This window comes from Brassica napus, chromosome A7, assembly GCF_020379485.1.
Source record: "Brassica napus cultivar Da-Ae chromosome A7, Da-Ae, whole genome shotgun sequence".
Taxonomy (NCBI): Eukaryota; Viridiplantae; Streptophyta; class Magnoliopsida; order Brassicales; family Brassicaceae; genus Brassica; species Brassica napus.
In genome coordinates, this window is record NC_063440.1 from 5,320,573 (window position 1) to 5,336,094 (window position 15,522).

The 15,522-nt window shown below is 36.7% G+C and overlaps 1 non-coding gene across 1 annotated transcript; it reads right to left on the reverse strand.

The window, feature by feature from the left end:
* Positions 1 to 5,161: 5,161 nt before the first annotated feature.
* Positions 5,162 to 5,267, reverse strand: LOC125576752. Its single transcript, XR_007315178.1, has one exon. It is a non-coding gene; the product is annotated as a small nucleolar RNA R71 (small nucleolar RNA).
* Between the last annotated feature and the right edge of the window lie 10,255 nt (positions 5,268 to 15,522).

Below are 15,522 nucleotides of genomic sequence, written 5' to 3' on the forward strand. Positions count from 1 at the left end.
GTTATAGGTTAGTTTTGCAATTGAAAAAAAAACTTCAATATTTAATTATACCCAGACGACTTACAATTAAGTCATCCGCCCAACGACTTACATGTAAGTCGTCCATAATTTTATTCTGAGATTCTGGTCAAACCTCGTTAATCCTGGACAACTTACATGCAACCGCACGGGTGTTTGTTTTCATTTTTCTATACATAAATTATTGTTTTAGAACATAAGTAGTATATATTTTTAATGTTAATCATATACTTAAATATTTATATAACTATTTCAAATACAATAATTTTATAATTTACATGTTATAATTAATTAATTGTTTAAACCTTATGTATTTGCCACTTCTTATTATATATTTATCTTATTGTATTTGCATTTAGCTATTAAGAAAATTAATATATTCATGAGAAAATATATTTAAAAAATATTTTGTATTTAATTTATGCTAAATTCTGACCCGTATTTCAAAACTGGATTTCTTTTTACCAATATTTTTATGCTTAATCATTTTAGATAATTTATTATTGTATATATAAAAGTGTACGATATATTAATTTTTAGACATGTATTATATAGTTTGTTAATTTTAAGTCGTTCTATCATCATATTATATTTTAAATAACTAGTTTATATTTATGAAAATAAAATTTATAAATTTATCAATTGAATATAATTTTATCATATTTATTTTAGTATAATAATTATATTTTAACATGATCATGATTATAAAAATAGATAAAATAGGATATAATTTATTTATTTTCATTTCTAAACGATAACTTAAAATACATTAAGTTATTGTTTAAATATTACACAGATTTATTAGAATTTTTAAAATATAATATATAAATATATATTATATTTAAAATGAAAATATATTATGATTAAAGTAGTTACAAAGATTTTATATTATTAACTTTAAAGAAATACATGTTAATTTTTATACATGTATTATATATTTTGATAATGTTAATCCATCTTACCAACATATTAGTTTTTATTTTTGAACATAAATATTTTATAATTACGAAAATAAAATATATAAATTTAATACAATTTTATTATATTTAGCTCAATATAATAATTTTAATTTAATATGATTGATTATGATTATATAATAACTAAAATATTATAGATTTTTTTATTTTTCATTTTATATAACTGAATATATTAATGTATAATAATAGTTTAAACTAATTTCGAAATTAGTGAAAATATTTAAATATAATTTCAAAAGTGAAGATCTTGTAAAAATCTTTTTAAACAGATTTGTTAGAATTTTAAAATAAATATATCTTATATTTAAAATGAAAAGATATCAAAAGATACTCTGATTAAAGTATTTTAAAAATTATATTTATTATTAGTCTGAATTAAAATATAGTATGAATTTCTATGAATAGCTCCATTAAGTCCATTTTTTAAAAAATCACACATGAATCAAGGTTGTGACTTTTGTTTTAAAATATAAGATTGATATTTTAATTTTCACGAGACGACTGAAATGTAAGTCGTCCAAGAAAATCAAACTTCTGAAATAATCCAGTCAAATGCAAAACTAACCTATGACGACTGAAATGTAAGTCGTCTAGCTTTTTTGGAGTTTTTTTTTTAACCAAACAAAAGTAGACGACTTATTTTTCAGTCGTCTCAAATAACAGATTTCAAAGTCAATTGCAAAAATAACCTCTGCGTTGACCAGACGACTTATATTTTAGTCATCTGAAATACTTAGATTGAGGTCGTCCGCGTCGACCTAAATGGACGACTCTCTGGAAGTCTACTAGATGACCTCCGTGGATGTCGTCTGTGTCAATGTTTAATAAACTTGCATTTTCTCTAAAACTATAAAGACTTTTTAACATTTTCTTGTTAATTCATGTTTATTAATGAATATTTAGACTACTGAATGAAATTTATAACTTAATTGGTGATATTTATGAGGTTACCAACATTCACGTTAATTAAAGTTTCTAACTGATCCGAGAAGACTTCAGTGGAAGTCTTCTCTGCTAGTTTTTAAGTCTTCTACGTTAGTTTTTGAATAACTTGTATTTTTAACAGTGAGAAGTAACTTCAAGATATGTAAAACTCATATTTACAAAATATGTTCTCTCCCTTAGCTTTACTAAATTTGACTAAGTTTTTCAACGTAAACTTATAAAAAATATGATATGCTTTGACTAGTTACTATTGTTTGTTTCCATCTCTTAAGTATTATTGTTATAGACAATAATGATGATTAGTGTTATGAGTTGGAAGAAGAGTTAAAATGCTTCTTAAAATGTTGTATCAATATAAAGCTACCAACATTCTTGTTTATTAAGATGAGAAAAAGACCATTGGAGTTTATTATTGCATATGAGAGATCCAAAGATAAGAAAAAGGCTACTGAAGTCTATTATTTCATTGATTTGTAAATGTGTAAACACATTGTTAGCACATATATTACATCTTGGGAAACATTATTACTGATTTTACAAAAATTCACAACTAAAAGAGTAGACATGCAATTCACAAAACAGACCACAAACAAAACTATTATAGATCATTCCTCTACAAAGACAAGTTTGGACTCCACTTGATATGGAAGAAGACTTTGTCAGAAGACTTCCAGGAAGTCTAGACAACTTTTATGAAGTCCAGACGACTTCCAGACGACTTCCAGAAAGTCCAGACGACTTTCATGAAGTTTAGACGACTTTCAGGAAGTCCAGACGACTTTCAGGACGTCCAGACGACTTTCAGGAAGTCCAGACGACTTTCAGGAAGTCCAGACGACTTTCAGGAAGTCCAGACGACTGAAGTGGAAGACTTTCTGGAAGTCTTTCTGGAAGTCGTCTAGTGCATTATATTTTAGACGACTAACAGGAAGTCCAGACGACTGAAGTGGAAGTCGTCTCAGAAGTCTTCCAGATCTGAAAAACTTGCATATCAAATCCAGATCTGAAAAACCTGCATATCCAAAAATGATCAAGTGGCTTAAAAACATAAAAAATGAGTGGAAGATTAGATAAATCTACCTTTATAGAACACACAAAAATACATATCTAAAATTAATAGATCTACCTTTAAATGAGTGGAAGATGAGTACCTTCTGATTAAAAACTTGCAAAAAAGATAGATTAGTAAGAAAGACATGAGACAAAACTGAAAAATTCATATAAAGTTTGGTGTTTTCAAGTCAAAGATATTAGAGTGGGTTTGGAGAGTTTTAGTTTGGGAAAAAAGTAAGAACTTTATACAACAAGAAGTTACAAAATGAAGAAAAATCAGACATAAAAACTTAACAAAACGCTCAGATCTATTATAAAAGAGAGACTTCATCAGAAGACTTCCATGAAGTCCAGATGACTTCCATGAAGTCCAGATGACTTCCAGGAAGTCCAGACGACTTCCTGGAAGTCATCTGGAAGACTTCCTTGAAGTCGTCTGGACTTCATGGAAGTCATCTGGATTTCAAATCCAGATATGAAAAACCTGCATATCCAAAAATGTTGAAATGACTTAAAAATAGAGAAAATGAGTGGAAGATTAGATAAATCTACCTTTATAGAACAATACATATCTAAAATTAATAGATCCACCTTTAAATTAGTGGAAGATGAGTACCATCTGATTAAAAACCTTCAAAAGATATAGATTAGTAAGAAATACATGAGACAAAACTGAAAAATTCATATAAAGTTTGGTGTTTTCAAGTCAAAGAGATTAGAGAAAGGTTGAAGAGTTTTAGAATGATGAACATTACATTTTTGTTGCAGCCATTTGAGAGGAGGAGAGAGAATGTGTAAATTTTTCTTTATATAGGGAGACAAAAAATCTAATTAGGTTAAATATTTTTGATTCAGACGACTTCCTAGACGACTTACTTGTAAGTCGTCCAAAAGAGTTTAATATTTTTAGCGGGAAATTAAAATATTTTTAGCGGAAAACTAAAATAGAAGACTTTCCAGACGACTTATAAGTCGTCTGGTTTAAATTATTTAAGCGGGAAAATAATTTTTTTAAACATTTTAGGCGGGAATATTTGAACGACTTACATGTAAGTCGTTTGTTTTAATTTCTTCACCAGACGACTGAAATGTAAATCGTCTAGACCCTAAACATAACCCCTAAAATTAATTAACTAACTAAACACTTCATAAAATCAAATTAAACTTCAAAAGTGTTTATTTTACACAAAAATAAACATGTATAGGTAAAAAATTAATTTTTTCAAAAAAACATTCAAGCTTTCCAAAATCTAGCCCTAAGAATACATACAATACTACAACATATGTTGTCAAACCCTAGATCAAAGAATACCATGATTCACTACCTACACTCATTTATGTTGAAAACAATTCAATTTTGTTATATTTTAATTTATATCACTTAAAACTGTTTATAATTACATTTACTAGTTACTTCGCTTGTTACTATTGCTATTTCATTTAAACATTTACAACCTTTAGAATTAATAAACACTAGATTTAATTGTTCCCTAGCTCCTTGTGGATTCGATCCCTAAGTACTACATATGAACCTCTTTTAATGAGAGTAACTCTCCTTACGGTAATTTGAGTGGTATCAAATTTGGCAACGATCGATACTACACCGCGTACGTCGATCGATACCGTGTCGTCAAAAATGGTAAATATTATTATTCTAACACATGACGAGAATGGAAATCTGTATGACCAGGACGGTCATCTGCGTAATGCAACAGGTCAGAAAATAGACGCTCAGGGGACTGTAATCCCCGATGCTAATGCTACAGGAGCTGCTCAACCTGTAGATGAGGACGCTCGATCGAAACCACTGGCCGACTACAATCGCCCGAATTAGTACTATTCCAACAGATCAGCTATTCGACTTCTGGAGATCCAGAAGTAGAATTTCGAGCTGAAGCCTCAATACTACACTCTCGTGTCGCAGATACCCTACTCTGGGTTACCGCACGAGCATCCTATGGACCATCTGGAATGGTTCGAGGATCTAATCGCTGCTATTCAGATGGAAGGAGTCCCCGAAGACTACCTGCTGTGCAAGCTCTTCAGATACACGCTGAATGGAGAAGCGATGCACTGGCTTAGGCAGCAACCCACATGATCTTTAACATCCTGGGCCGACATCAAGAATGCTTTCTTACGAAACTTCTTTGATGAGGCGCGCGCTGAAGAACTTCGGAACAAAATTTCCACATTCTCGCAGGAGGCTGGAGAGTCCTTCAAAGATGCGTGGAATAGATTTAGGTTCTTCCAGCGAGAGTGTCCACACCACGGATTTAACGAAGTGCAGCTGCTAAGCACTTTCTTCTGAGGTTTCGCCTTACAGTATCAAATGGGCTCTTGATACGGCGAGTGAAGGAAACTTCACTACTCGGAATCCGTTGGAAGCTGTGAGACTTATCAAAAACCTTGCTAACAGCAGCAACGCCAAAAATACTGACTCTGAATGGAAGAAGTCTGTAGCCTCTATCGGAAATGAACAGATGGACGAAGTAAGAGCTAAGTTAGATGTGATGCACGAGCTTCTTAGGAAACAAGTCTGTTCAGCTGAAGGAGAAGTAACATATACGGAAGGAGAAGAAAATGTGAACTACATCTGAGGTACCGGATTCCAGAAATTTGAAAACCAGGGCGGAAACAGAAACTTCTTTGGAAATGGTCAAAGAAGTAACCAAAGTTCACAATTTCAAAAACCCTTCAACAACAGCAAAAGCTACTCTCCTACTACCAGAATCTACCACCCCAGACTCAGGAAAGCAAGATCGAAGAGATGCTTGATCGAGTACTGTTAGGACAACAACAAGTCACCGTGGATTTTAATGGTAAAATAGACTCCGCCTACAACAATCTGAACACCAAAATAGAGACCTTAGGGAGTCAGGTTAGAAAACTTGAAACGCAAGTAATTCAGACGGGTGAGACTATAAAAATGCAAGAAGCTTTCGCTAGAGAGGCAGGAGCCGACGAAGGGAAACACCACGTAAATGCCATCATAGATGATGATTTCTGGCAAGTGGTGAGAAATGAAAAGCTTGAGGAAGGAGACTTCAAAATCGAAAGCTCCATGAGTCTCGGCGGATCCCAATGGTGTCGACCGATGTCGATCAACTCGCATCGATCGACAGACCATGACAAAGATCGATGGACGGATTACTCCAGTCATCGATCGATGTCGTCCGCTAAATCGACTGAATGCAATGCAAATCTAACTCATGAGGAATTCGCAACTAAGCATCCTCACCCACCCTCCCCTTTCTATGACAAAATAGATCGACCGGTTGAGCTCACAATCGATCGACAGAGTGAGTCCAACGTCGATCGTCAAAACACACCTCCCATCGATCGACAGGCACCTTTGACATACCGAGTGCGGTTACCCTCAATCGATAATGATTATATTAACGCACTCAGACCACCACCTAAACCATTAGCTAGCTCACCCGTACCAAAACCCAGCCCATTAAATAGTTCACTAGAACCAGTTCAAGAAGAACACGAAACTGAAGGGAGAAAGTTAAAGAAAAGAAAGGAGAAAATTCCTAAGAACCTTAAGAGGGAAGCTAACGAGAAGGAAATGGATGGTTTCACTAAAAGAATCCTCAGAATCCCAATCGAAAAAGCTTTTGATGAAGCTTACTTGATACACCGGTTGTGGATGTTCTTCAGAGAAACAAGGATAATTGAGGAGGACATTAGGAGAATGTTTCATCAAGTCAGAGAGAAGATGAAACACATGATCACATTGACGAAGAAGAGTGATCCTGGGAAGTTTGCAATACCATACGTAGTCAAGGGTGTTGAATTTCCCCATTCAATGTGTGACACAGAAGCATCAGTTAGTATCCTCCCTAGGATCATGGCAGACCAGCTTAGTTTGGCTATCGAGTCTTCAACAGAATCCTTCACATTCGTGGATCTTTCAGAAAAAATGATCAGGAGGTATCATGAGAGATCTGGAGGTACAGATTGGTAATGCCCTTGTCCCTGTAGTTTTCATGTCCTAGACATCGAGCTTAACTGGAACTCTTCACTTCTGCTTGGAAGATCTTTCCTAGCTACAGTAGGAGCCGTATGTGACATGAACAAAAACAAATTGTGTCTGACGCTGATAGACCCCAACATCCACCATCCGACCTAAGAGAAAGGTTATTAATTCTATGGATTACAGGAAAGAACTTGGCTTCATTGGCGCATGCCATTGTGGAGCAAAGTATGAATCGAAGTACGAAACAGAGTACTCGGAATCGATCGACACCCCCACCTTTCCATCGATCGATTCCAATGAATCAACTGTGACCGATGACCGTAACAACACGTCACTCGACGTAAAGAAGCCAGTTGACCATTTCGCTCCACCTAATCATTGTTACCCCCACTTTGCCTTCCAACCTCCAAGCAAAAGAGGACGTGATGATTATTCTATAGGCAGTTGGGCAGACAGTGGTTTCCATGAAAGTTTTGCAGTTGACGCTGTAATTACATCATCTAACGAGGAACATACAGAGGAATACGATGAGGATTATTGGAAAGAACGTGCAATAGAAATGTCTTTGCAGGATGAAAGATTTGAAACACATATGTTCACCAACACGTTTCCAACATCGATCGCCGAAGTGCACTCCACATCGGTCGATACCCACCCTCGTCCATCAAAACAACCGCTCACATCGATCGACACACGTACTGGAACATCGATCGATATTCGCGCCGCAGCGAAAATTCAGGAGCAGGAGAATATTCCCTCTCCAACTAGGGTTAGGGATGCCTATATAAAACGTTTTGCACCCCTGAAACTACCTCCACACACCAGAGCAGACACACAACCAAAAGAGATGAACACTCTTCCATCTACATCAACAGGAAAATCCATGAAGAGCAATCATCTCAAGAACACAAGTTCCGCAGAAATTACTCTGCCATCGATCGATGCATCTGTATCTACATCGATCGATACTACTCTAAACCCTAATCTTTTTATTTCTAAATTGACTGATAATGCAAACATTGATTACGGTTTTCTAACACCTAATGAATTTGATATTTTCAGGGACCCAGATGGCAACGCACGTGCAATGGATGGAAGGATCTTACAAGTGTCCAGAGAGGACATAGCAGATATCCTTCAAGTAGCCAATGGACATAACAACCTATTCTCACAGCAACATGGCACTCCAGATGTCATTCAAACAGATCCAAACAACCACGTCGGAGTCGCCACCACAAAAATCAATCCAGATCTATCACGCTAACCAAAAGAGCAAGCATCGATCGACGAGACAACTGCGACATCGATCGACAGGGTAACACCAACGTCGATCGATAGGGATGACCCGACGTCGATCGATAGACGTTATGAATTTGGAAACCGTGCTTTTGACATGTACGGAGCCAGAAAGTTCACTTGGGAACGAAGGGACGAGTATGGAGTTTACAGAGATGAGTGTGGACACGCACGAGGCGTAGCTGGTGAGATGATACCTGTAAAAAAGGACAACATCAGGAAATTACTGGAAAGAGCATCTCTTTTTGAAGAGAGCCACATCTATCTTCCAGAACATGCCACTTCCTTCACACTCACAAGACTGGCACCAGAACTCTACACCAAAGATGAAATCAATGAGATGGTGTTTGGTATTTGTGGAGCTCAGGAAAGACTGGGAGAGGAGCTCAAATCATTGGTAGAAGATACACATCAACCTTTGGATAGAGGCTACAATGAGCTTTTCAGAAGTATGGCAGAAATGAGGACATAAATTGAGAGCTTACGTCAGCAACTTGAGAAGGAAGCCACGACCTCAACATCGATCGACGCACCAAATGCACCATCGATCGACGTCAGTCTTCCTACAGCCCAGATCCCTGCAGTACCGCAATGTTCAGCACAACACAAGGATGAATGGGAAGTCTCATACATCGACACAAGGATAAACAACGTGTACTACCCTCTCAACAACAACGTGGACTGGCTGAGCACTAAAATCGAGCTACTACAGCAAGATCTGGATACCATTCGCAAGAAGGACCAACAACCAGCCACATCGATCGACATGTGTACCATCACATCGTTCGACGCTAAGGTCTCAGCCATGAATGAGAGGCTGAGGACTTACGAGGACATGCATGACCGCTTTATATCACCAGTCATGATAGATTTAAACAAATTGTCTAGTCAAATACTTCATGCCCATAGGGATATTGATAACATTACTAATCAAAATTTTTTGCAGGCAAAATCAGCATCGATCGACAGGCTACGAGGGCCTTGGATCGATGGCAAGAATCCTGAGGAGTTACTTCCCTACACAGCAGCAGAGGTTGATGAGATCACATCCAAGATTTACACTGCTATAGACAACATGGAGGAACGACTTGACAGATGCTGCGATGACATCTACTTTCCATTCGACAACAAAATCAGTGGACAGCCACGCAGAATGGCTACAGAAAGAAGTCAAAGCCATTCAGAGGCAACTCGCAGCTCAGCACCAGATATCAGCATCGATCGACAGGAAGCGAGCGAAATCGCTCAATGGTAAGTCGCCGAGATCGACTGACGCACACATGATCGCATCGATCGACGCCGAGTCCACACCAGCCGACGAGCAGCTGATACACAAGACGATAGAGTCAATGCAAAAGGAACTGACAGAACTTTCAGCATACGCCTATGACAACATAGGCTGGCACAAGGTCAGCATTGACAACGTTCAAGATAGGCTACAAAACATCTCCAATGTACTTGAGAAGATGGATGACAAATGGACAAGAAATGATGAGGCCACAAGAAGTTTCATTGCATCTTGGTCCAGAATGTGTAGAGATGACGTGGATGCTTATTTTCCAACAAGCAGCTGTATCTCCACCAAATAGCCAATCACTACCACAGTCAAGCTAAATGACTATAACCAAGCGCTGAGTGGGAGGCAACCCACTATTAGGTATTTTAGTTTGGTTTTATTAGCTAGCATTTATTTACTTTCGTTTTATTTCTTTCAGATTTAGGAGACCCAAGTAGGAGGACCTGAATATCGACCGCCAACGAGACGTCGACATCGCTCGACATGGACAACCACACGACGATCGATGTAACATATTCCCATCGATCGATATCTAATCCGGTCAGATGTATCTACCTTACTTGTTACATTTCGTACATCATGAATTATTCAATCATAACTCCGGCTGAGTTACACTGGGACAGTGTAATTTAAATCTGGGGGAAGATTTACTGATATAATTTATTTAATTCTTATATAAAAGGAATTTTAATAAATTATGCTTAGCTATTGAAAATAAGGACTATAATCTTATATTGATTTAAACTTGAATATCTAACCAATCTCTAGCACCATTTTAGATTTACTGATTGCAGATACCACAATAGATGCTAAAGCAGATCAACCTATCAACTACACACTTGTCTTGAAACGTATGAAGCAACCAAAGCTGATTTCCAACACTAAACTTGACATAACCGCTTGTCTTGGGGCTTGGTATACATGGGATCGGATTCTTCAGAAAAGTCTGGAAGGTAACGCCTGGTGTAAATTATTTATCACATTCTCTCTCTCTAAATTTCGACCCTAGAATAGTTAGTGTCTACAAAAAAAAAAGATCTATTGTTTACTTAGGATAAGTCTGAACAGGACTTGGTGGCTAAAACCATTAAGGCTTGATTCATAAAGACTCCAATAAAAGAGTTCGAAATGGGACTTGGAGGCGGCAATCTTCAAGGCTCGCTTTCGCAAAGAACTCTTGGATATAGGTCAAAAAGAAGTGAACAGAGCTTGGTGGCAACCACCATTAAGTTTTGATTCATGGAAGCCTGTCCAATCTTGGTCACTGATCCTGCAATGGAAGCAGACTTTGACTCAAGAGAGAAAATTAGAGAGAGAGACTAGGAACTAACTTTTACCTGCAGATCCAGATACTTGTCTGAAATTCTTGCATCCTATGATCGATACTCCCAAGGTAAAGCATTCACTTTATATTTATGCTAAGAAATGAAGTCATTAGAGGGGATGTCAGACGTGAATTGATGAGTTATGTTACGTTAGAAATGGGTGCTAAGCTAGGATATTGTATAGTGTGCTTCTGTGATTAGGACCTTTTAAATGTGGTTGCAAAATTGTTGAGGAAAAGATTTCTTGCTTTAAAATCTTAAGTCTCTAATATTTTCAAACCTCTTTCAGAGAGACTGCCTATATGTTTTGCTTGAGGACAAGCAAAATGGTAAGTCTAGGGGAGTTGATATACCTTGGATTTGACCCGTTTTCATCCATGGTATATAGGTATTTTACTATATTTATATATATATATATATATGTTTTCTACTCTCCTAGGTATGTTTTCAGGTTTAGGTGCATTTCGGAGTAAAGCTATGATTTTGGAGCATTTTAGAGCTTAAAGGACAATTCACCCGAGCTGACCACATAGAGGTCGACGAGAGGAAGAACAATCGATCGATGCACATCAGTGCTGACGATCGACACCAGGAGATGCCTCGACAAATGAAGATTAATATCGATCGATGTACACAAGTACCATCGATCGATGTCGAGACATTAGACACGCGACATTTTGGATTCAGCGGACTTAAAACCCAAGGCCAAGCCAAATTACGAAAATACCCTGACGAGTTTTTAACCTAGTAGATTATATACTGCCTAAGTGTTTTGACGGCAGGGAGACTTTTTTTTGGTTACAAGTTTTACTTTGAGAGAAAAGAGAGTTTTGGAGAGAAGATCACTTTTGATTGGAACTCCTTATTATCATTTATTTTCATCTATACTATGAGTTTCTATTTCTTCATTGTTATGAATTGCTTTGCTATGTCTGAGTAGTTCAATTATTAGATCCAGGGTTCAGATAGGTTTGTGGGATTAGCCCCAAACTATAGATCTGCCTTGTTGTGATATTCATGATAGATTTGTATTCATTGCTTGTTTTAGCCTTGCTAACTAGAACTTGATCATAGGATTGCATATTCAAGCACACTTGTTATCCCATCCTGACATCTATCTATCATATTAGGACTGCTAGAGAGGGCTAACCGCCAATTTAGTATCTTAATAGGGCATATCATACTCGCGCATAGGTCTGGCTAGAACCCGTCGATCGATGTCCTCAACTGACTATCGATCGTCGTTGGCAAAGGTGTATCGGTCGACGTCCCAATAGGACCATCGATCGACACTCTTTCATTGTCGACATACTAACCGTTGAGACACGAGATCTAGCCTGTTAACCAGTGAAACATGCGACAGCTGATCACTGAGTTAAGCGGTTGAGCTCTAATATATCATGCATACAACAAATAGGCATCTATAGGTATTATAATCTCCAACACCTGAATAGTAGCCCTGCATCTAATATCATTTCCAACCAAGTTACATTTACTAGTTACTTCGCTTGTTACTATTGCTATTTCATTTAAACATTTACAACTCTTAGAATTAATAAACAATAGATTTAATTATTCCCTAGCTCCTTGTGGATTCGATCCCTAAGTACTACATCTGAACCTCTTTTGATGAGAGTAACACTCCTTATGGTAATTTGAGTGGTATCACTTATCAACAAACAAAATGTGGTGATGTGGATCACGTGTACGGAGTTCATCAAACTGGAGGCGGTCATTGGGTAGCGTTTCACGTGGACCTTCTGAAGGAAAAAATTGATTGCTACGATCCCATAACTGGACAGGTAACCCTCGAAAGTGAACAGAAAATGCTAGATGCATTTAGGCCTTTACGCAAATGATCCTTGCAATAATGAATTATTTAGTTCATGCCCATGTCCGAAAACCTAGCTACAAGCTGTTTGCGTTCCAAAGGAGGAAAGGAAAATACATCCCACAAAATATCCTAGCATCCTAGCTGGTGACTGTGGGATGTATTCATTAAAGTTTGTCAAATTCCTAGCACTTGGTCTAACTTTCGATGGGATATGCGATGAAAATATTCAGGGTATACATGTTCATATGGCATCAGAGAACCTCAATGAAGGCTTTGATATGTTAATGCAGTTCAAATGATTTACTATTCGTGAACATGTATTTTTTATTTGACTTATGCTATATAACGTTTGTAACTCAGACAACTTTATATTTTGTAGTTTTTATAACTCAGCCTTATCATTTATATAACTCAGCCTTATCTTTTACATAACTGGGCTTAACCTCAAATATACCCTAAAATTGGAAATTTGATTTATGTAATTAAAGTACTTTTTACAGTTATATTGAAGCTCCTCTTTTCAATATCAAGTGAATATAATGTAATTGAAGTACTTTCTTGAATTTTCAAGTGGACACACTAAATAACTTTTTCTTGAGACATATGTTCTTTTACAAATACTTAAAACCTTCAACGGTAAATCCAATACTTAAGAATCTTTTTTATAGGTAAATGTAGCTGGAGATTAAATTAAATTTTTGAAATATAAAAAGATCCCCAATTAGTATAAGTTATTTATTGTATCTGGAGACAGAAAGAAAACGCAGCTCGGAAACCGAAAATCGTCTAATCAACATGAAAATAAGGTTAACGTCTTGCTTTAAACATGAAGGAATAATGACTTCATGAATTAATTATCTCCCCAAAAGTTTTTTAAAAAATCAAATTAATTCATTAATTAACTTTAATTCATTAGTTTCCCTTATATTATTAGACTCACAAGAACTTAACGAGAGAGTTACATTGAGAGACACAATTTGTCTTTTGTTTATGTAAAGAGACACATTCTCTCTTTGACACACTTTCTCATGACAGCTGTTTTTTTGTGGACATAAATAACCATATTTTTTGTGTAAGGACAAATATGTTTATTTTAAGGAAGCAAACAAAAGTTGAGCAAAATGAAACTAAGTTTGTTCTTAGTTGCAATAAATGATAAAAGTTAAAATGAAAAAAAAGATATATATGGGTAAAAGTGAAATTTTTGGGGCGTTGGATTTATTTACAGGCATAAGATCTAACGGCTGCAAATATGTTTACCTTCTATAATGTAAAGTCATGTGAGCCACACGGCTTTAACCCTTTGACTGATAGATTTTTCTTTTGGTTTCTAAACAAAAATGTATCTGAACCAAAATCTAATTGTATAATACGAAACAAAAATATACCTGAACCTTATCATCTTATACAAATCTTGTAAATATCCAGAACATGGAAGACATAAGTGGGATTTTTATTGTTATTCATATCTCATCTTACCACCTTTTATCTGACCATTGCGCACTTGACCCCTCTCCCCCCTCCCACACTCATGTCAACAGCCACCACATCCACACACTGCCGATCACATCCACACATCCTCTATCCACAGCATCCACCACTCTTCTCCTCACGTCTTCCACCTCCGTATCCACATCCACCATCACAACATCCACGAACTTGGCATCTACCACCACTTTATTCTCCTCACATCTTCCACCTCTGTATCCACATCCGCCACCACTTCCTCCTCCTCACGTCTTCCACCTCCGTGTCCACATACACCACCACATAATCCACCACCTCCTCCTCTTCCTCACGTCTTCCACCTCCGTATCCACATCCACCACCACATCAGTCACAGCCACAACATCCACCACCACCACCTCCTCCTCACGTCTTCCACCTCCGTATCCACATCCATCACCATAGCATCCACCATCACGGCATCCACAACCACCTTCTCCTCACCTCTGTATCCACATCCGCCACTACGGCATCCACCACCACAATAAGACAAGAAATTAACTTTTCATATATGAATCTGTTAGATATATCTATGAAAATTAGGAATAGAGAGACATGATTGAGAATGGATTTGAGTTTCTGGATTCATGGTGTGACTCACCAATGGTCGAGGAAGAAGAGCTGGAGAGGCTAATCCGGCGGAGCAGTCTCAGGCGAGTAAAAGCTAGAGGTGGAGACAGAGAGCTTGAACAAAGTGACGGCTCCGACGCTTCACCAAAGATGCCATTACGGAGATCTTGTTACGTAGGAGAGAAATCAGGGCAAGAGAGATTTGTATAGTGATTGTGATTCTACCTCTTGATCAAGGAGAAGAAAGGGGATTGAGAAACATGGATTATGGTTCAATTTCTCAGACTCTCATGTCGGAGAAAGGGATTAGGATTTGATTTGTTTGTGTTTTCACGATATAGGGATTTTGAAGAGATAATGTTCTTGTTTTCTTTCTTTTTTAAAATAGTTTATTTGTTTTAAAGAAATAGTTAGAAATATAACTAAAGACACATGATCACCTGAACATGACATCTCATTGGTTGCGGGTTATCTCGGTAATTTCTCCGAGAGAAAGTGTTCTAAAGACACAATGTGTCTCTTTGAGTAATTAATAACTCAGAATGTGTCTCTCAAGGTAAATTTTTCTTTTTGAGATGCTCTATATTTATTTATTTTTAGTTCTAAAAAATTGAAATAATGTTTTTAATTAAAAAGAAGACTAAAAATTACTAATTGCAACTAGGCAAATTAATTTTGTGTATTTAAAAGTTTTCCATTGTGAAAATAAATATACCGAA